The 21,255-nt window shown below is 57.1% G+C and overlaps 1 protein-coding gene across 3 annotated transcripts in view; it reads right to left on the bottom strand.

Moving 5' to 3' along the window:
- PTP4A3 (protein tyrosine phosphatase 4A3) overlaps positions 1-21,255 on the bottom strand; it is a 69,344-nt gene that overhangs the window by 12,761 nt on the left and 35,328 nt on the right. The gene's annotated exons all lie outside the window — the stretch shown is intronic.

Genomic DNA, 21,255 nt, shown 5'->3' with positions numbered 1-21,255 from the left:
ATGTAACACACAGGTTTGTGTCCAGTAGCCACATTGGTGGTCCGTGGCTGTCGGCCCTGTGAACCACCTCCAACCTGCACCCCACCAGTGCCTTCTCCGGTGAGACATCACATATGACGCGCTGCAGCCGTTTTGAGCCCACCGGCTACCTCCACGTGGCCATTGTTTTCCCAGTTAGCTGCGGCACAGTCCGCTGCATGGCATGTCGTGGAGTTATTCTCTCCCGGGCTACAATAAGCGTTCCCTTACAGTGGCACCATATGGCGGCACACTGGAGCCAACCTTCTACATGAACAGACATGAACTCCTCCACGTATGTGGATAACAGCACAAACCTTTTGGATAAATATGTATGTGTGGGCGCACGTCTCCAGAAGCCAATCCCTCGCTGGTGGCAATAATTAGCACATCCAGAATTAGAAGACAGCGCAGCACAGCCGGCAGTCACAGTGTATGGAGCGGGTGCAGACTGCGCAGCACAGCTGGTAGTCACAGTGTATGGAGCGGGTGCAGACTGTGCAGCACAGCCGGCAGTCACAGTGTATGGAGCGGGTGCAGACTGTGCAGCACAGCCGGCAGTCACAGTGTATGGAGCGGGTGCAGACTGTGCAGCACACCCGGCAGTCACAGTGTATGGAGCAAGTGCAGACTGTGCAGCACAGCCGGCAGTCACAGTGTATGGAGCAAGTGCAGACTGTGCAGCACAGCCAGCAGTCACAGTGTATGGAGCGGGTGCAGACTGTGCAGCACAGCCGGCAGTCACAGTGTATGGAGCGGGTGCAGACTGTGCAGCACAGCCGGCAGTCACAGTGTATGGAGCGGGTGCAGACTGTGCAGCACAGCCGGCAGTCACAGTGTATGGAGCAGGTGCAGCTCCTGAGCCTGCTCCATACACGTGCACCAGACGTGACACACGGGTAGGGTTTCTTCTTCTGGAGAGCACCGGTTGGGTTTGGGACACATAGGTTGGGCAATGCTCCCTGGAATTCGCTCTGCTCCAGGAGGACGAGAGTGGCTCTGGTGGAACGTTGCACGGGACCACGGATGGTCTTGCCTTTTAAGCTTGGCCTGGACGGCCCACCTCTCCCACAGACGGGGTATTTTTGACCCTTATATCTCCGTCCTCACAGCACATACACCCAATCATCGAGCCCTGACCCCATTTTTCGGAGGCTGAGGTTTGCAGCCGGTTGAGCCTCCGGTGAGAGGTTGAGGACTGTGGTCACGGCGGTGCACCCGGCTTCCTATCCGGACCTCTATATATAGCAGAGTATGGATCACATGGACGCCCCGGGGTGAGACACACAAAGCACATGTCTATCAGATGACATACGAGTGGAGGTGGGGAAGACGCAGAATAGGAGGACGATCCCACCCAAGGTGACATCATTCTGGAAGAGACTGGTCCCACTATTTTTAGCAGGCCTGATACAATGACCGGCCAGTAAACCCGTGAGTCAGGGCCCGATGCGTCACTGCGCTCTGATCTCGATCTTGTAGTGACCTACATGGGCTGTCATGGCTCGGAGGGATATTCGGCAGTGAAGTGTTTGCTCCTTGTGCTCCGCTGTGGGGGAGGGGAGGGACGAGGACACGTCATGGTTGTTGTGATAAAGGTCAAACTGGTCAGTTTTGGGAAAAAAAAAAGACTCAACACCCATCAATATGTGGCCTCCCAACCTTTGCCTTACAGCAGATGTCAGATGAGAGAGGGATGGGGCTGATTGATTCCAACATGCCCGATCCCAGTGTTCTGGGTGAGGGGGGGGGGGGTGAGCGGTGTGGCGGTAACTCCCCATTTGGGTGAATCCAGTGTGAATGTGTATGGAGGGTCATGAGATGTATTCCCCAAACACGAGTGCGCAGCCGCGATCATGCACCTCTGATATTTCAGTGTTCGGTCCTTTCGTTACCAACTGCCCGATTATTCGCTTTCCGATATCTGCCGGGGAGATCTGGGACCCCCATATACATCAGATTCTTCCTAATTTTAGAAACTGTATTTTACCCATCCACAGTCTGGTGCTCACAGATTAAAAGGGCTGAGCTGCAGTACCGCACACAGCCTGTAGGCAATGGTGGCGCTATTGTCAGTCTCCTTTATGTGTTACTATGAAATACAGTATGAGATCAGATGAGGAATTAATAAGCCCACCGCCCCTCCTGAGGATACATAGCCCGAGTGTCACGTGGCCTCCGCTTTATAGAAGCTGCTGGATTAATTACTGCCGATGACCATGACAGAAGTACGATCTGATGTGGGAACGACAAAAGGGGTATTCCCATCTCCAAGATCCTATCCCAATATGTAGTAGGCAAAATAATATTAAATACCTCCAATTAGAAATGTAGTATAGCTCTCCTGATTAGTTATGTCTCACCTCATGTGCAGGGCATTGCAGCTTAGCTATCAAATGGTTAGGACCATGAGTAACTAACTGACTCACTATATGAGTGGTCGTACCCATGGATACCTAAGCTGCAATGCCCTGCACATGAGGTAAGAGACATAACTAATCAGGAGAACTATACTACATTTGTAATTGGAGGCATTTAATATTATTAAACCTACTACATATTGGGGATAGGATCTTGGAGATAGGAATAACTACTGTATTAAATCTAGAAAGGGAACGTGAGCGGGAACGGCCCCCAATCCTGCTGCAGGCGGTGAGAGTAGAAGCCACCCCAAGGTGATGCTACCTAAATGGCCGCTGACAGAAGAGAGGGCCCTAGAGCGATACCGCCTCCATACCTGCTGACAGGAGAGGGTACCCGGGCAATGCCACCTCCATACCTTCCGACAGGAGAGGGTCCCCGGGCAATGCCGCCTCCATACCTTCCGACAGGAGAGGGTCCCCGGGCGATGCCGCCTCCATACCTGCCGACAGGAGAGGGTCCCCGGGCGATGCCGCCTCCATACCTGCCGACAGGAGAGGGTCCCCGGGCAATGCCGCCTCCATACCTGCCGACAGGAGAGGGTCCCCGGGCAATGCCGCCTCCATACCTGCCGACAGGAGAGGGTCCCCGGGCAATGCCGCCTCCATACCTGCCGACAGGAGAGGGTCCCCGGGCAATGCCGCCTCCATACCTGCCGACAGGAGAGGGTCCCCGGGCAATGCCGCCTCCATACCTGCCGACAGGAGAGGGTCCCCGGGCAATGCCGCCTCCATACCTGCCGACAGGAGAGGGTCCCCGGGCAATGCCGCCTCCATACCTGCCGACAGGAGAGGGTCCCCGGGCAATGCCGCCTCCATACCTGCCGACAGGAGAGGGTCCCCGGGCAATGCCGCCTCCATACCTGCCGACAGGAGAGGGTCCCCGGGCAATGCCGCCTCCATACCTGCCGACAGGAGAGGGTCCCCGGGCAATGCCACCTCCATACCTGCCGACAGGAGAGGGTCCCCGGGCAATGCCACCTCCATACCTGCCGACAGGAGAGGGTCCCCGGGCGATGCCACCTCCATACCTGCCGACAGGAGAGGGTCCCCGGGCGATGCCACCTCCATACCTGCCGACAGGAGAGGGTCCCCGGGCGATGCCGCCTCCATACCTGCCGACAGGAGAGGGTCCCCGGGCAATGCCGCCTCCATACCTGCCGACAGGAGAGGGTCCCCGGGCAATGCCGCCTCCATACCTGCCGACAGGAGAGGGTCCCCGGGCAATGCCGCCTCCATACCTGCCGACAGGAGAGGGTCCCCGGGCAATGCCACCTCCATACCTGCCGACAGGAGAGGGTCCCCGGGCGATGCCACCTCCATACCTGCCGACAGGAGAGGGTCCCCGGGCGATGCCACCTCCATACCTGCCGACAGGAGAGGGTCCCCGGGCAATGCCACCTCCATACCTGCCGACAGGAGAGGGTCCCCGGGCGATGCCACCTCCATACCTGCCGACAGGAGAGGGTCCCCCGGGCGATGCCACCTCCATACCTGCCGACAGGAGAGGGTCCCCGGGCAATACCACCTCCATACCTGCCGACAGGAGAGGGTCCCCGGGCGATGCCACCTCCATACCTGCCGACAGGAGAGGGTCCCCGGGCAATGCCACCTCCATACCTGCCGACAGGAGAGGGTCCCCGGGCAATGCCACCTCCATACCTGCTGACAGGAGAGGGTACCCGGGCGATGCCACCTCCATACCTGCTGACAGGAGAGGGTCCCCGGGCAATGCCACCTCCATACCTGCCGACAGGAGAGGGTCCCCGGGCAATGCCACCTCCATACCTGCCGACAGGAGAGTGTCCCCGGGCAATGCCACCTCCATACCTGCTGACAGGAGAGGGTCCCCGGGCAATGCCACCTCCATACCTGCTGACAGGAGAGGGTCCCCGGGCAATGCCACCTCCATACCTGCTGACAGGAGAGGGTACCCGGGCGATGCCACCTCCATACCTGCTGACAGGAGAGGGTCCCCGGGCAATGCCACCTCCATACCTGCCGACAGGAGAGGGTCCCCGGGCAATGCCACCTCCATACCTGCTGACATGTGTGTACAAGCTGCTGGGGGGATTCATAGATTAATCTGTGAGCCGGACCCCCACTCCTCTTGGCTTTGTAATGTCCCGTCTGAAGTGTACAGTGCTGCGGTATATGATGGCACTATATGGATAAAAATCATTATTACATGCCGCGGTCATGTGACCATCTCCCCCCAACTGTTTACACTGAAGGGGCCAAAGTTCAGTCCAAACTGAGCCGCATTGTTTAGGGCTGGCAGAGGCAGACCCTACGGGGGGGGGGCGGTTCAGTTCTCAGGGGGCCTCATTTTTCCCCCCTTAAATAGGTGGTTGCTGCGGTTTTTATAAACTGTTTTGCGTTAAAAAAAAAAAAAAAAAAAAAGGAAAGGAAAAAAGTTTTTCTTGTGCTCATTAGAAAGACCCAGCGCTCTCGGGAGGGGGCAGTTTTGGGGGCGGCCACTAATGTTCTGACGCCGCAGATCTGCGCGTATCGTCAATCAGTGACGTCACCCCCCATTTATGGTGGGATTTGAGAATGATTCCCTCTGAACCCGCCACAAAATCCGCAGATCCTGGAGGGGAGCAAGAAGGGTTTATTCAAAGGATAAGTAAAAAAGAAAAAACAAACAAAAAAAAAAAACACAACCCAAAACAAAACCCCCCTCCCTCCTGTGTCACGTCTGTGGTCTCCTGTCATAGCATCTTGTGCCCCCTGGAGTCCATTACAGGAGGTCGGGGGGCACAGAGATCGCCAGGGGGAGGGGAAAAAAAAAAAAAAAAAAAAAAAAAAAAAAAAAGTGTATCCCCCAGAAAAATTGGCTAATTCTGCACAGTCTGGTGCTGCGCCTGCGGAGTTTGCTCAGATGTAGGAGGGGGCGCGGACGCTGCCTCCTGCAGGCACAAGAATCAGTATCTGGAGCCGGATACAAAATGTCACGCTGGATTCATCACCCGGTAACGTCAGCCCCGGGGGTACCAGCAGAAGAATCAGCCCCTCCGCACAGCAGCCCCCCAACAATCCGCTGACCACGAGACGCAGCCGAGACCAGGAGCGACCGACAGCCACGGAAGGATGCTCACTTGCCCTCCATTCATCCCATGACTAACACTACAGTCACCCTCTACCCAGCCCAAACTGGCTGATACCAGTGAGCAGTAGCCTGCCTTCACCAGCTCTGCAATCATAGGGAGCGGTAAGGTCATACTGTGTCATTATGTGACAGCATGGAAGCCTGGAGAAGGCACAGGGGGGGCTGCACGTACAAACCTCCGATACTGATTATAGGGGACCCCTGCCTCGGTGTACATAGAGGCTGCATGTACAGACCCGATACTGATTATAGGGGTCCCCCGCCCCGGTATATATAGAGGCTGTATGTACAGACCCGATACTGATTATAGGGGTCCCCTGCCCCGGTATATATAGAGGCTGTATGTACAGACCTGATACCAGTAGTAGTTGCAGGGGATCCTGGCAGTGCCTGCTCTCCTCTACACTGTGGCTGGCCGTGTAGAGCGCTCCTCTATGGCACACTGGCACGCTGTGCAGAGCTCTCCTCCTCGGCACCCCGTGGCACGCTGTGCAGGGCTCTCACCCTTCGGCACCCTGTTCCGGCTCTCTTCGGTAGGCTGTGCAGGCCTCTGCTCAGCACCCTGCGCTGGCTCTCCTCCTCAGCACTCTGTGGCACGCTGCGCCGGCTCTCCTCCTTGGCACCCTGTGGCTGGCTATGCAGAGCTCTCCTCCTCGGCAGGCTGTGGAGAGCTCTCCTTTGCACCCTGTGGCACGCTGCGCCGGCTCTCCTCCTTGGCACCCTGTGGCTGGCTATGCAGAGCTCTCCTCCTCGGCAGGCTGTGAAGAGCTCTCCTTTGCACCCTGTGGCACGCTGCGCCGGCTCTCCTCCTTGGCACCCTGTGGCTGGCTATGCAGAGCTCTCCTCCTCGGCAGGCTGTGGAGAGCTCTCCCTGGCACCCTGTGGCACGCTGTGCCGGCTCTCTTCGGCACCCTGTGGCAGGCTATGCAGAGCTCTCCTCCTCGGCAGGCTGTGCAGGGCTCCGCACAGAACCAGTCGCAGCTGCCCGCAGCACACGATGCTGACACCGTCACACACTACTTGCACTTGTAAGGCTCTTACAGTAACTAATCCCTACACAAATGCGCTTTTCTTCCTCCTCCTCCTCCTCGCTCAGGGCTGTTGTGTGGATCCAGGTTGTCAGCAGGGCGCAGTCTCCGCTATGGCAGCTGACTATTCACACACAGGAATGTATCTCCATTACACGGTGCAGGGGACTCCCATCTGTAATATCACCGGAGGAAACGGGGCACACTGCACCCCAGATACACTCCAGGGGAGGGCACGCTACTGCTCCCCGTTATCAGCCACTGGAGAACAGGGATATGCAATTGTAGGAAAGGTGACTACAATCTATTACTCCCTGTTATCAGCCATTACTGGGGGAGGAGACTGTAGGACAGGTGAGTACAATTACTCCCTGTTATCAGCCACTACTGGGGGAGGAGACTGCAGGACAGGCGAGTACAGTCTATTACTCTCTATCAGCCATCACTGGGGGGGAGGAGACTGTAGGACAGGTGAGTGCATTCTATTGCTCCCAGTTATCAGCCATTACTGGGGGGGGGGCTGTGGGATGAGTGCGGCCATGTCCCCCCCCCCACCATGTGTGTGTGTGTGTGTGTATATATGGTCACCTATACCGTGCCTACTCTACCCGTGGCCCAATAGAGACGCTGCCGGACTATTAGGTGGGGATGTTGGGGTCCGGTCTGTGATGTGGGGTGAGGTTGGCTGTGGAGGGGCTGCATGTTTTCGGGGTCCGGTCTGTGATGTGGGGTGAGGCTGGCTGTGGAGGGGCTGCATGCTTTCGGGGTCCGGTCTGATGTGGGGTGAGGCTGGCTGTGGAGGGGCTGCATGTTTTCGGGGTCCGGTCTGTGGTGTGGGGTGAGGCTGGCTGTGGAGGGGCTGCATGTTTTCGGGGTCCGGTCTGTGATGTGGGGTGAGGTTGGCTGTGGAGGGGCTGCATGTTTTCGGGGTCCGGTCTGTCATGTTGGGTGAGGTTGGCTGTGGAGGGGCTGCATGTTTTCGGGGTCCGGTCTGATGTGGGGTGAGGCTGGCTGTGGAGGGGCTGCATGTTTTCGGGGTCCGGTCTGTGGTGTGGGGTGAGGCTGGCTGTGGAGGGGCTGCATGTTTTCGGGGTCCGGTCTGTGATGTGGGGTGAGGTTGGCTGTGGAGGGGCTGCATGTTTTCGGGGTCCGGTCTGTCATGTGGGGTGAGGTTGGCTGTGGAGGGGCTGCATGTTTTCGGGGTCCGGTCTGATGTGGGGTGAGGCTGGCTGTGGAGGGGCTGCATGTTTTCGGGGTCCGGTCTGTGATGTGGGGTGAGGTTGGCTGTGGAGGGGCTGCATGTTTTCGGGGTCCGGTCTGATGTGGGTTGAGGCTGGCTGTGGAGGGGCTGCATGTTTTCGGGGTCCGGTCTGATGTGGGGTGAGGCTGGCTGTGGAGGGGCTGCATGTTTTCGGGGTCCGGTCTGTCATGTGGGGTGAGGTTGGCTGTGGAGGGGCTGCATGTTTTCGGGGTCCGGTCTGTGATGTGGGGTGAGGTTGGCTGTGGAGGGGCTGCATGTTTTCGGGGTCCGGTCTGTCATGTGGGGTGAGGTTGGCTGTGGAGGGGCTGCATGTTTTCGGGGTCCGGTCTGTGATGTGGGGTGAGGTTGGCTGTGGAGGGGCTGCATGTTTTCGGGGTCCGGTCTGTGATGTGGGGTGATGCTGGCTGTGGAGGGGCTGCATGTTTTCGGGGTCCGGTCTGTGATGTGGGGTGAGGCTGGCTGTGGAGGGGCTGCATGTTTTCGGGGTCCGGTCTGTGATGTGGGGTGATGCTGGCTGTGGAGGGGCTGCATGTTTTCAGGGTCTGGTCTGTGATGTGGGGTGAGGTTGGCTGTGGAGGGGCTGCATGTTTTCGGGGTCCGGTCTGTGATGTGGGGTGAGGCTGGCTGTGGAGGGGCTGCATGTTTTCGGGGTCCGGTCTGTGGTGTGGGGTGAGGTTGGCTGTGGAGGGGCTGCATGTTTTCGGGGTCCGGTCTGTGATGTGGGGTGAGGTTGGCTGTGGAGGGGCTGCATGTTTTCGGGGTCCGGTCTGTGATGTGGGGTGAGGCTGGCTGTGGAGGGGCTGCATGTTTTCGGGGTCCGGTCTGTGGTGTGGGGTGAGGTTGACTGTGGAGGGGCTGCATGTTTTCGGGGTCCGGTCTGTGATGTGGGGTGAGGCTGGTAACGGAGACACATCGCTCTCTGTACTCAGCCATTCAGAAGGCCTGTGCTGCCATGGTAACAGCCGGGCCTGATGATGGCGGCTGTAATAGGAAAACCCTGCAGACACCATCAAGGTGTAAAATATTGCAATTGAAATGGGCGACGTGTCAGCGACATCACACGGTGCCTGGAAAATGCCGAGCGCACAGAAGCCTCCCCTCCCCCGCACCGGGGCCCTGGGAAGGAGACCGCCTCCATAACATGGTCTTAAAGGGCCAAGGAATACAGGAGATGGGCGCAGGGGGCAGCAAGCGGTCACATGGGGGGGCACAGCAGACCCATATCCTAGAAAGTGTGCGGTCCTGGCAATAACCCATTAAACCTCATGTTCAACATTCCCACTTCTGCTTGCTGTCAGTGAATCAAAACAATCACTGATCTAGGGGACACCAGCCAGAGAAAACACTGCCGGCAGCCAGCAAAGGCGCTCAACACAGTGAAATCCTAGGTGCATTGCTCACAGACCTTTTTGATTTGCATACTTCCCAGGGGGCAATGCACCTAGGATTTCACTGTGTTGAGCGCCCTCGCTGGCTGCCGGCAGTGTTTTCTCTGGCTGGTCTCCCCGAGATCAGTGATTGTTTTGTCTTGTTGGTCTACTAGGCATTGCTCCCACCCAGCCAGAATCCTACTCCACACTGATGAGGGGCAATACCCCGAAACAGCTGTCTGTGGATGGATACCTGGCCTTGGTATTTACCTTGTCATATCTTTAAACTTGTCAAAGAGCTGGATATTGACTTATAGGGCCACTTAATATGGTGATTATGGTGGTCTCCTAAAAAGAGCCACTCCTCGGCTAGGTCCTTCCCGGAGGGATATCTGGCTATTTCCCGTGTCGAGACTCCTAACGGACCTTTTCTGATTTGCTGCCAGTGAATGTGAGGGCCGACCATTTCCAGCTGAACCCCACACAAGGTCAGAGGCAAAGATGGTGCCCATTCACCAGCGCAAGCAGGGATCTTGAAAATAGCAAGGGGAAAAAAAAAAAAAAAAAGAGCCCCTCACCCTTATTCACCGCTCAAAAGTAAAAGTGGTAGACCAATTCTACCTAAATCGCCGGTCGGGTTAACACCAAGACAGAGGAAGTGTTAACGTTCCCTGTGCAGGGATTACAGTGTCCAGGAGGCGGAGCTTTCATGTTAAAGAGTCCTGGACTCTTACTGCTCCTAAGCACCTCCCCTCTGCGAGTCCCCTGAATGGACCGAACAGGGAGGGGAAAGACCGAACAGGGAGGGGAAAGACCGAACAGGGAGGGGAAAGACCGAACAGGGAGGGGAAAGACCGAACAGGGAGGGGAAAGACCGAACAGGGAGGGGAAAGACCGAACAGGGAGGGGAAAGACCGAACAGGGAGGGGAAAGACCGAACAGGGAGGGGAAAGACCGAACAGGGAGGGGAAAGACCGAACAGGGAGGGGAAAGACCGAACAGGGAGGGGAAAGACCGAACAGGGAGGGGAAAGACCGAACAGGGAGGGGAAAGACCGAACAGGGAGGGGAAAGACCGAACAGGGAGGGGAAAGACCGAACAGGGAGGGGAAAGACCGAACAGGGAGGGGAAAGACCGAACAGGGAGGGGAAAGACCGAACAGGGAGGGGAAAGACCGAACAGGGAGGGGAAAGACCGAACAGGGAGGGGAAAGACCGAACAGGGAGGGGAAAGACCGAACAGGGAGGGGAAAGACCGAACAGGGAGGGGAAAGACCGAACAGGGAGGGGAAAGACCGAACAGGGAGGGGAAAGACCGAACAGGGAGGGGAAAGACCGAACAGGGAGGGGAAAGACCGAACAGGGAGGGGAAAGACCGAACAGGGAGGGGAAAGACCGAACAGGGAGGGGAAAGACCGAACAGGGAGGGGAAAGACCGAACAGGGAGGGGAAAGACCGAACAGGGAGGGGAAAGACCGAACAGGGAGGGGAAAGACCGAACAGGGAGGGGAAAGACCGAACAGGGAGGGGAAAGACCGAACAGGGAGGGGAAAGACCGAACAGGGAGGGGAAAGACCGAACAGGGAGGGGAAAGACCGAACAGGGAGGGGAAAGACCGAACAGGGAGGGGAAAGACCGAACAGGGAGGGGAAAGACCGAACAGGGAGGGGAAAGACCGAACAGGGAGGGGAAAGACCGAACAGGGAGGGGAAAGACCGAACAGGGAGGGGAAAGACCGAACAGGGAGGGGAAAGACCGAACAGGGAGGGGAAAGACCGAACAGGGAGGGGAAAGACCGAACAGGGAGGGGAAAGACCGAACAGGGAGGGGAAAGACCGAACAGGGAGGGGAAAGACCGAACAGGGAGGGGAAAGACCGAACAGGGAGGGGAAAGACCGAACAGGGAGGGGAAAGACCGAACAGGGAGGGGAAAGACCGAACAGGGAGGGGAAAGACCGAACAGGGAGGGGAAAGACCGAACAGGGAGGGGAAAGACCGAACAGGGAGGGGAAAGACCGAACAGGGAGGGGAAAGACCGAACAGGGAGGGGAAAGACCGAACAGGGAGGGGAAAGACCGAACAGGGAGGGGAAAGACCGAACAGGGAGGGGAAAGACCGAACAGGGAGGGGAAAGACCGAACAGGGAGGGGAAAGACCGAACAGGGAGGGGAAAGACCGAACAGGGAGGGGAAAGACCGAACAGGGAGGGGAAAGACCGAACAGGGAGGGGAAAGAACGAACAGGGAGGGGAAAGAACGAACAGGGAGGGGAAAGAACGAACAGGGAGGGGAAAGACCGAACAGGGAGGGGAAAGACCGAACAGGGAGGGGAAAGACCGAACAGGGAGGGGAAAGACCGAACAGGGAGGGGAAAGACCGAACAGGGAGGGGAAAGACCGAACAGGGAGGGGATAGACCGAACAGGGAGGGGAAAGACCGAACAGGGAGGGGAAAGACCGAACAGGGAGGGGAAAGAACAGGAGGGAAGGAAGGACAGGGAAGGGAGAGGTGGGAAAGAAGAAAAAGGTAAAGAAGTAAAGGAAGGGGGAGGAAAGCCACTTCGTATTCGAGGACAAGTTACATAACGGAGAATTCTCTAGATGTACGAGGAGCACAGGACCAAGTAACGACTCCACCAGAGACATCATCCCACAGTCCTCCGTGACAACAGCTTCCCGGTCGCCATGACAGCAGTAACCTTGTTTTGATTCATGTAAAGTGACAAGTGCTCGGCATCAAGTTACAGAAGTTATATCAGAGTGAAAAAACCCCTAGAACTTAGTTACTGGCTCGGGGGGGGGTCAGAACTGGCTCGGGCGGGGGAAATCAATAAGCAAGTGCTCCATCTCCCTGCAGCGCCCCCCCCAGGTGACACCAAGTATTACAGCTCTGCCCCTGAAATCCCTGATCTGGAGCGGGTAATAGCTGGACATGTTTGGGGTCGGGTGTAACCTGTCCCTTCACAACTGTTGCCATGGGATGGAAGGATCAGACATACTGTGTTGCGCCATTTCCAAATCTTTGCTCCCACCTTAGTGGGCTGCCTGCGGCTTATTCCCCCCCTTCAGGATTTGACCCCCCCCAATCTTTACATGTGCATATAGCTCTTTGGAAGACCAGTCCAGCACTACCTTTACATGGCCGGTCCACTCCATTACTGAGAAATCCACTTTTGATTTGATATACAAATTAGGCCAAAAGGACTATATGGTAGATCTGAAGCCTCCGTCACTCCAGCTCTATTCCCCACCCAGCGCCGCCTCCAGTTTGACCGCCAGCCTCGGTGCTGGGCGACTTCAGTCCAAGGAGCTGTCAAATTCCTTTTCAGACAACTTGATCTCATTTGATGGAGAAAATGACAAATACAATCTGCAAATCACCTAAAATAAAAATGGTCTTACCCCCGAAAAAAAAAATCACACCAAAGTGCCGGACAACAGAAGTCTCCCTTCTAACTTGATGGCCGCCGCCTGTCTGTTAAGGGTAATCTGTCTATAGCAGCAGAGGGCTGAGCCAGTGGTGCATATTCCAGCACCTATAGTTCTGGCAGAATGCTGATGCAGAAATGATGTCCCTCTAAATGTACATAAGACTGCCTTATAGAGGGGTTTCATCCTCTGTAAAAGGTGGAAAATGTTCCTGGGTTATTATGGTCTGCAGAGCGCGTCTTGGCTCTGTGTAGAAGACAGATTGACTTGTGAGGGTGCTCCGGGCCAAATATAGGCTCCGCCGCCCACCCTGCGCTCCGCACCCCGGGGCTGGCATGTCCCCTGCAACCCGAGCTCACATCACACGTACACCAGGTTACATGGGACTGACCTGCGGCTTCTCCAGGAGGAGATTTCAGTTTTTACCTTATATGATCTGATGGCAGGACCCAGCGCACAATATACAGCCCATCCCCCACCCCTCCGCAGCACAACTGGACCTGGAAGGCACGAAGATCTGTGTGCAGAGAGCGCACCCCCCCTGGCGGCGACCCCGTGTGCAGAGCGAGAGTGCGGCGACCCCGTGTGCATAAAGTGCGCCCCCCCCCCCCACCCCGGCGGCGACCCCGTGTGCAGAGAGCGCGCCCCCCCCTGGCGGCGACCCCGTGAGCATAAAGCGCACACCCCCCCCGGCGACCCCGTGTGCATAAAGCACCCCCCCCCCCCAGGCGGTGACCCCGTGTGCAGAGAGCGCTCCCCCCCCGGCGGCGACCCCGTGTGCAGAGAGCGCGCACCCCCCCCCCTTCCTGGTGGCGACCCCGTGTGCAGAGAGCGCTCCCCCCCGGCGGCGACCCCGTGTGCAGAGAGCGCGCACCCCCCCCCCTTCCTGGCGGCGATCCCGTGTGCAGAGAGCGCCGCCCCCCCTCCTGGCGGCGACCCCGTGTGCAGAGGGCGCGCCCCCCCCCCCTGGCGGCGACCCCGTGTGCAGAGAGCGGGCCCCCTCCCCCCTGGCGGCGACCCCGTGTGCAGAGAGCGCGACCCACTCCCCTGGCGGCGACCCCGTGTGCAGAGAGCGCACACCCCCCCCCCCCCCCCCCGGCGGTGGCCCATGTTATTTTTGGCCTCATCTCAGAAAACTAGAGCTCCAACCCCTATAAAGTAACCTTAAACGCTCCACCGCGGCCAGTTCTTTAATCAGTCTGGTCCTATAAGGCAGGATCATAGGGTCAGGAGTCCGGAGATCCAGACCCGACTGAGGGCTAGGGCGCCCCCTATGGGCTAGTGACCTGTATGCCGGGTCTGGGAGGCGGCACAGCACGGTTCTGGGTCCGGACAGCGCCGGCGCCTGTGCTATATCGGGCAGTTAATCCGGCGTTTTCACAGTCCGTGCAGGACAGCATGTAATTTAGGCTCAATGGAGGCCGAGCGATGTGCAGTGACTGCACCAATGAGCCGGATCTGTGCGCTGGCACCGCGGACGGGCTTATAATGACAGGGCGCTGGGTGCCAGCCGCGTGGGCAATAACGCGGAGATCTAATCTGGTACAGTCTGCTGCCTCCAATGCCCGACGCCAGCGCTCCTGCCACATCACTGCCAACAAGCCGTGCCAGCGAGACAAAGGGTTAAAAGCTCAGCCCCCCGGGACAATCAATGCCCGGTGCCAGCTTCCACCAAGGACTGGCAAACTGCAAAGAACTGCGGAAAACTCGGGAACTTACGTCTGGAAACTTCGAGAAGATTATGCAATTCAATTCCTCACATCTTAAGATCTCTGCTTGCTGTCAGTGATTTCTTAATTTGAAATTCTGTCCTCACCGGAGATGATTCACAGCTGAGGGTTTGTCACAATTGTCTCCAATGTAGACACTTTGTAACAATGTATCAGTGCAGGTGAGGCCATCAGTCCATTAGGAATAACTGGATACATTGCAGCCATCGCACACATCCCGGAGAATGGTGACCGCATTCTTCATAAGACAGCGCCACCCCAGTGCACAGGCAGTGTGCGGTACTGCAGCTCCACCCCATTCACTCCAGCTACAATATACGAAGGTGCCGCGGAGGCCCGGGGCGCAAAAGGAGGCCCGGGGCGCAAAAGGAGGCCCGGGGCGCAAAAGGAGGCCCGGGGCGCAAAAGGAGGCCCGGGGCGCAAAAGGAGGCCCGGGGCGCAAAAGGAGGCCCGGGGCGCAAAAGGAGGCCCGGGGCGCAAAAGGAGGCCCGGGGCGCAAAAGGAGGCCCGGGGCGCAAAAGGAGGCCCGGGGCGCAAAAGGAGGCCCGGGGCGCAAAAGGAGGCCCGGGGCGCAAAAGGAGGCCCGGGGCGCAAAAGGAGGCCCGGGGCGCAAAAGGAGGCCCGGGGCGCAAAAGGAGGCCCGGGGCGCAAAAGGAGGCCCGGGGCGCAAAAGGAGGCCCGGGGCGCAAAAGGAGGCCCGGGGCGCAAAAGGAGGCCCGGGGCGCAAAAGGAGGCCCGGGGCGCAAAAGGAGGCCCGGGGCGCAAAAGGAGGCCCGGGGCGCAAAAGGAGGCCCGGGGCGCAAAAGGAGGCCCGGGGCGCAAAAGGAGGCCCGGGGCGCAAAAGGAGGCCCGGGGCGCAAAAGGAGGCCCGGGGCGCAAAAGGAGGCCCGGGGCGCAAAAGGAGGCCCGGGGCGCAAAAGGAGGCCCGGGGCGCAAAAGGAGGCCCGGGGCGCAAAAGGAGGCCCGGGGCGCAAAAGGAGGCCCGGGGCGCAAAAGGAGGCCCGGGGCGCAAAAGGAGGCCCGGGGCGCAAAAGGAGGCCCGGGGCGCAAAAGGAGGCCCGGGGCGCAAAAGGAGGCCCGGGGCGCAAAAGGAGGCCCGGGGCGCAAAAGGAGGCCCGGGGCGCAAAAGGAGGCCCGGGGAGCAAAAGGAGGCCCGGGGCGCAAAAGGAGGCCCGGGGCGCAAAAGGAGGCCCGGGGCGCAAAAGGAGGCCCGGGGCGCAAAAGGAGGCCCGGGGCGCAAAAGGAGGCCCGGGGCGCAAAAGGAGGCCCGGGGCGCAAAAGGAGGCCCGGGGCGCAAAAGGAGGCCCGGGGCGCAAAAGGAGGCCCGGGGCGCAAAAGGAGGCCCGGGGCGCAAAAGGAGGCCCGGGGCGCAAAAGGAGGCCCGGGGCGCAAAAGGAGGCCCGGGGCGCAAAAGGAGGCCCGGGGCGCAAAAGGAGGCCGCGGAAGCGTTATTCATCTCTCTTTACCTTATGGGTGTAAACGTTACCATTTACAGACAGCAAGCAGAGATGTATGATAATGGAGAGGAGCCGAAAAACCAAAGTCGCGGTTGTGCACGTCCCGGCAGTCATTATCCAGCACACAGGAGTGTAAGCGCCAATTAGTGCAGATTCCTCCAGATGCAGCGAGCCCCCTGGGGCCACTAGTCACATCAGCGGGGGCCACCACACGTGAGAGCGAAAACAGGCAAAGCTGTCAACAGGATATTTAGGGTATGTGCGCACGTTGCTTTTTACCTGCTTTTTACCTGCTTTTTCTTCTGCGCTGTTTAATGCCAAAATGGATGTGTTCTTCTATTCAAGCAAAGTCTATGGGAATTTGGGTTTCTTGTTCACACTATGTTGTTCAAAATGCTGCCTTTTTGTGGCAGAACTTTGGTCAAAAACTCAGCTTTTCAAAGAAGCAACATGTCAATTGTTTTTGCCATTTGGGTTTTGCACTGCAAAGCTGAGTTTTTGCCCAAAGTTCTGCCACAAAAAGGCAGCATTTTTAACAACATAGTGTGAACAAGAAACCCAAATTCCCATAGACTTTGCTTGAATAGAAGAACACATCCATTTTGGCATTAAACAGCGCAGAAGAAAAAGCAGCAAAAAAGCAGGTAAAAAGCAGGTAAAAAGCAACGTGCGCACATACCCTTACACCGGCTCAGCATTAAAGGGCCGGGCCCTCGCAGTGCAGCGCCCCCACAGGAGAAACGAGGCATTGCACTGTTCTCACACATCATGGGGCCCTTTATAAACTTCATCCAGTCTGGTTTAAAAAGAGACGGTTCCTTCTGGTGTATTTAGGGCACATCTGCACAGTATGGGCAACTGAACAATAGAACCAAGGTTTAAAGGGGCTTTACTCCACATCAATATTGACGCACCGCTCCCGGGCTCCTGCAGGATTGACAGTTGACCAGCATCATGCTTACACCTAAATGGTGCGCTCTTCCATTCCTCTGCAGCATCAGAGGAGCGCAGGGAAATCCAGTGCTTACAAACTATAGGAAGGAGCTTGTAAGTGCTGTGCTCCTCACTCAGGAACACACTCAGACGGGGAGGTTAATTGCACACTTTCTTTTTAACCATTTCTGATGAGGAGTTGCCCCTTTAAATACATCAGCAGCACAAACCTCTGTTACAATGTATCAGTCTGGAGGAGGGATCTCCTAACTGGAGACAATGATCGTTCCCGGCAGTCAGAAGATTTGAGTTTTTCCAGCCAAGGACATTTCTACTCACTGAAAGCAAGCGGAGGTCCTGAAAACCGCACAAAGATACAGCAACTTCTCTCAGGAAGTCACAGACGTCCATAGATCACAGGAGGATCATCATTTATCCTTTCATGTAAAGCAGCAGGTCCAGCTCTGACCAATGGGAAAAGACTGATCCAAAATTTGCGGTCTCCATTTGCATATATTTGATTACATTTGCATATTTCTATTTTGGATGTTTCCGAAGAACAAACAATGAAAAATATAAAATAAAAATGTCTGACACCTGCGCAGAAGCAGAGTGTGCCGCCATATAAAGCCCCCGGTATGATGTCAGAGCCGTGTTAGGCTATGTGTCCACGGTAGAATGTACCTGTGGATTTTTCTGCCTGAAAATCCGCGACTTTCGCGGCAAATCCGCACCCGCGGATTTTTTTTTTTTTTTTCCCCATTCAAAGCCAAAAATCCGCACCAAATCTGCACCAAACAATTGACATGCTGCAGATTTTTCCGGATCAAAATCCGCGGCAAATCCGCAGCGGAAAAATCCGCAGCATGGGCACAGCATTTCCAAAATGCCATTGAAATGGCTTGGAAGCGCTGCTGCTGCAGATTTTCGGCAAATCCGCGGTAAATCCGCGGCAAAATCCGCGGTAAATCCGCAGCGTGGGCACATAGCCTTATAGTGAGGACAGGGGCCTCGGGTCCGGACGATGGAGGTGGGAGAGGTGGACGGCTATGTCGCTGATCACAGCTGTGCCCTCATGGAGCAGGACTGCAGTGTAAAGCATGGGGGAAGGCGCAGCAGGGGGTGGCTTTAGGGCTTCGTTGCGGCGGTATTAGTGACCCTAAGAATATATGGACAAAAGCCGTCCTCATGAGCGAACGCCCCCCAGACATCCCTCATGCAGCGGACGCCGGGGGCAGAGTCGCCTCCGATATCGGCTGTAAGCCCCATAATTGGATTGGGAAGAAAAAAAAAAAAAAAAAAAAAAAAAGTAGTGGAAACTTGAACCTGCCTTGTTGTGAAGGGGTTAACTTGCTTGTTGTGCCACCGTCCCAGGACAAGGCAGACGTGGGCACTAATGGGTACGGCTGCGGCTCCAGAAGAGGGGCCACGTGGGGAGATAAGGCTGGGGACTGGCATTTCACGTGGTAAATCAGGGCATGTGAAGAGCGGCAGCGCGGTATCAGATGGAGCCACTCTGCTGCCGCCATGTAGGTCAGATTCAAGGCACCGACCCGCGGTGGGAACAAGACGATACCAAAAACACGCGACAATAAGGCGTCTGCCGTCCAAAAAAAGCCAAGTCCAGGCTCCCCGGCTCCAGTCTGGACACAAATGTGACTAATACCTCCATCTCTTTATTAGCCATTTAAGTGAATGAATTCTATTGTGTTCTGTTATCAGCCATTGCAGGTTAAGGGACATCTGCTGTTAAGGGGAGGGAACGGAGTAGGATCTGGCACAGACGAGAGGAAGTAGAGGAGTTTGCCCAAAGATCGCCACCCCACCGACGAGAGGAAGCAGAGAAGTCCACCCGGAGATTATCACTTCACCGACGAGAGGAAGCAGAGGAGTCCGCCCAGAGATTGCCACCCCACCAACGAGAAGAAGCAGAGGAGTCCGCCCAGAGATTGCCACCCCACCGACGAGAGGAAGCAGAGAAGTCCACCCGGAGATTATCACTTCACCGACGAGAGGAAGCAGAGGAGTCCGCCCAGAGATCGCCACCCCATCAACGAGAGGAAGCCGAGGAGTCCGCCCAGAGATCGCCACCCCATCAACGAGAGGAAGCTGAGGAGTCTACCTAGAGATCGCCACCCCATCAACGAGAGGAAGCCGAGGAGTCTACCTAGAGATCGCCACCCCATCAACGAGAGGAAGCCGAGGAGTCTACCTAGAGATCGCCACCCCATCAACGAGAGGAAGCCGAGGAGTCCGCCTAGAGATCGCCACCCCATCAACGAGAGGAAGCCGAGGAGTCCGCCTAGAGATCGCCACCCCATCAACGAGAGGAAGCCGAGGAGTCCGCCTAGAGATCGCCACCCCATCAACGAGAGGAAGCCGAGGAGTCTACCTAGAGATCGCCACCCCATCAACGAGAGGAAGCCGAGGAGTCTACTTAGAGATCGCCACCCCATCAATGAGAGGAAGCCGAGGAGTCTACCTAGAGATCGCCACCCCATCAACGAGAGGAAGCCGAGGAGTCTACCTAGAGATCGCCACCCCATCAACGAGAGGAAGCAAAAGGAGTCCGCCTGGAGATCATCACCCCACCAATGATAGGAAGAAGAGGAGTCCACTCAGAGATCACCACCCCATCAAAGAGAGGAAGCCGAGGGATCCGCCTAGAGATCGCCAACCCACAAATAGGGAGAGGAGTCCGCCCGGAGATCTGCTTTCTCTAGTCTTCGGGGTGGCGATCTCTGTGCGGACTCCTCAACTTCCTCTAGGCTTTGGGGGTGACTAAATCAGGTGGACTCCTGTTTCCTCTCGTCCTTGGGGTGGCGATCTCTGGGCAGACTCCTTCACTTTTTCTGTAGGGCTGCGAAGTCTGTAATCCCACAGACTAGAGGAACCAAAGAGTCCGCCTGGAGATCGTCACCCCAGCTGGTGCAGCGACTAATCCTGATGTCTTTATGTGCTGCATAGTTAGCTTACAATCTATTGTTCACTGTTATCTGCCATTTTAAACTGGGAGCAATAGGTGGCAGCAGCCTACAGAGGTCGACTGAAGTATTTTCTACGGAATTGGCCCTGGTGAAGTGCAGAAACTACAACTCCCAGCATGCCCTGACAACGATCCATCCTTATACTTATTCTGAAGTGCAGTTACCCCAGAAATCAGCAAATCACAATATCAACCAACTCAAATATAAACAATCCCCACCCCCTCCAAAATTGGCCCTAGCCCATCTTTTGGCGCAAAAAACAATATAAGACCCTGTCTTATTGTAAAGGGTAACCGGGTTTTGCTCTCAGAAAACAAAAAAAGATGCTAAGATCCCCCCAAACAGATGACAATCCTCTCACCGCACCCCTCTGCACACTGGATCCCACCCCCTGAAGTAACTCACCTGTTGTGCAGAGATGTGGTGCTGGCTGGGGAGCAGTGTCTGGCCGGGGAGTAGTACGGCTGGCCGGGGAGCACTGTGTCCAGTCAAAGAACAGTACGGCTGGCCGGGGAGCACTGTGTCCAGTCAAAGAACAGTACGGCCGGCCGGGGAGTAGTACGGCCGGCCGGGGAGCAGCAGTGCAGGCTGCAGAGCTCCGGGTCCGGCCGGGGAGCTCTGTGTCCGGACGGAGGGCAGTACGGCTGGCCGGGGAGCTCTGTGTCCGGACGGAGGGCAGTACGGCTGGCCGGGGAGCTCTGTGTCCGGACGGAGGGCAGTACGGCTGGCCGGGGAGCTCTGTGTCCGGACGGAGGGCAGTACGGCTGGCCGGGGAGCTCTGTGTCCGGACGGAGGGCAGTACGGCTGGCCGGGGAGCTCTGTGTCCGGACGGAGGGCAGTACGGCTGGCCGGGGAGCTCTGTGTCCGGACGGAGGGCAGTACGGCTGGCCGGGGAGCTCTGTGTCCGGACGGAGGGCAGTACGGCTGGCCGGGGAGCTCTGTGTCCCTGCCGCTGGACGAGCCTTTATCCTCTGGGATTTCCCTCCTATCAGCAGCTGGGAGCTTTCTTACGTTGTGCGGACGTCAGAGGTTTTTCCTGCCCGGGATGGAGCGTGATCAGTAAATAAATAAGTGCGGCTGTAAGAAATCTGCAGCGCCACACACAGCGCCGCACGCTCTCGTGTACTGTGCGCAGGGGGAATGGAGCGCTCCCCACCAGACGAGGGATCAGGGAGGGAAGAAACGGATTATAAAGCAGGAGGGCGACATCCCAACATTCACTTCCCAAAATACACCCCGATGTAGCAGAGCTCAACCTGTCAGTTAACCCTCCGAGCAGTCCCATGTAAAAATCACAGATCTCCATCCTATGTGCTCAGGCAGAGCAAAGCGCAAACTCCGCACTGCTGCATCTGACATCCAGGAGCGCATTGCTCATGCCCAGAAGCAGCAGGAGGGTTTGGCTCTCGGAGCGCTCTATTGCACATTGCCAGTTGCAGTGTCAGTCTATACTGCAGCTCTAGAATTCCGTTCTAGAACCATAAAGATCAGAATGATCAGCGTCTCTGCCTGG

Source organism: Anomaloglossus baeobatrachus, chromosome 6 (assembly GCF_048569485.1).
Source record: "Anomaloglossus baeobatrachus isolate aAnoBae1 chromosome 6, aAnoBae1.hap1, whole genome shotgun sequence".
Lineage (NCBI taxonomy): Eukaryota > Metazoa > Chordata > Amphibia > Anura > Aromobatidae > Anomaloglossus > Anomaloglossus baeobatrachus.
The sequence above is the reverse complement of the archived record's forward strand: the minus strand, read 5'-3'. Positions and strand labels throughout refer to the sequence as shown.